Source organism: Arachis stenosperma, chromosome 3, assembly GCF_014773155.1.
Source record: "Arachis stenosperma cultivar V10309 chromosome 3, arast.V10309.gnm1.PFL2, whole genome shotgun sequence".
Classification (NCBI taxonomy): Eukaryota; Viridiplantae; Streptophyta; class Magnoliopsida; order Fabales; family Fabaceae; genus Arachis; species Arachis stenosperma.
This window is the reverse complement of record NC_080379.1, coordinates 67,622,031-67,623,099: the sequence shown is the minus strand read 5'-3', so window position 1 is coordinate 67,623,099 and position 1,069 is coordinate 67,622,031. Positions and strand designations below refer to the sequence as shown.

At 41.2% G+C, this 1,069-nt stretch overlaps 1 non-coding gene across 1 annotated transcript; it reads left to right on the top strand.

The window, feature by feature from the left end:
- Positions 1-602: 602 nt before the first annotated feature.
- Positions 603-710, top strand: LOC130971611 (small nucleolar RNA R71). The gene has a single exon (XR_009082823.1). It is a non-coding gene; the product is annotated as a small nucleolar RNA R71 (small nucleolar RNA).
- The last annotated feature ends 359 nt before the right edge of the window (positions 711-1,069 follow it).

Sequence of the window (1,069 nt, the reverse complement as noted above, 5' to 3'; positions counted from 1 at the left end):
ATTAGATCAGAGACCATGGTTGCTAAGTCAGAGTGGCTCTGCTTAGAATTCTCTATCTGTTGCTGAGAAGATGATGGAAAAGGCTTGCCATTGCTAAACCTGTTTCTTCCACCATTATTGTTGTTGAAACCTTGTTGAGGTCTCTGTTGATCCTTCCATGAGAAATTTGGATGATTTCTCCATGAAGGATTATAGGTGTTTCTATAGGGTTCTCCCATGTAATTCACATCTTCCATTGAAGGGTTCTCAGGATTATAAGCTTCTTCTTTAGATGAAGCATCCTTAGTACTGCCTGGTGCAACTTGCATTTCAGACAGACTTTGAGAAATCAAATTGACTTGCTGTGTCAATATTTTATTTTGAGCCAATATGGCATTCAGAGTATCAATCTCAAGAACTCCTTTCTTCTGATTCGTCCCATTGTTCACAGGGTTCCTTTCAGAAGTGTACATGAATTGGTTATTTGCAACCATTTCAATGAGCTCTTGAGCTTCTGCAGGTGTCTTCTTCAGATGAAGAGATCCTCCAGCAGAGCTATCCAATGACATCTTGGACAGTTCAGACAGACCATCATAGAAGATACCTATGATGCTCCATTCAGAAAGCATGTCAGAGGGACACTTTCTGATCAATTGCTTGTATCTTTCCCAAGCTTCATAGAGGGATTCACCTTCCTTCTGTCTGAAGGTTTGGACTTCCACTCTAAGCTTACTCAATTTTTGAGGTGGAAAGAACTTTGTCAAGAAGGCATTGACTAGCTTTTCCCAAGAGTTCAGGCTTTCTTTAGGTTGTGAGTCCAACCATATCCTAGCTCTGTCTCTTACAGCAAAAGGGAATAGCATAAGTCTGTAGACCTCAGGGTCAACCCCATTGGTCTTGACAGTGTCACAGATTTGTAAGAATTCAGCTAAAAACTGATGAGGATCTTCCAATGGAAGTCCATAGAACTTGCAATTCTGTTGCATTAGAGAAACTAATTGAGGCTTAAGCTCAAAGTTGTTTGCTCCAATGGCAGGGATAGAGATGCTTCTCCCATAGAAGTCGGGAGTAGGTGCAGTAAAGTCACCCA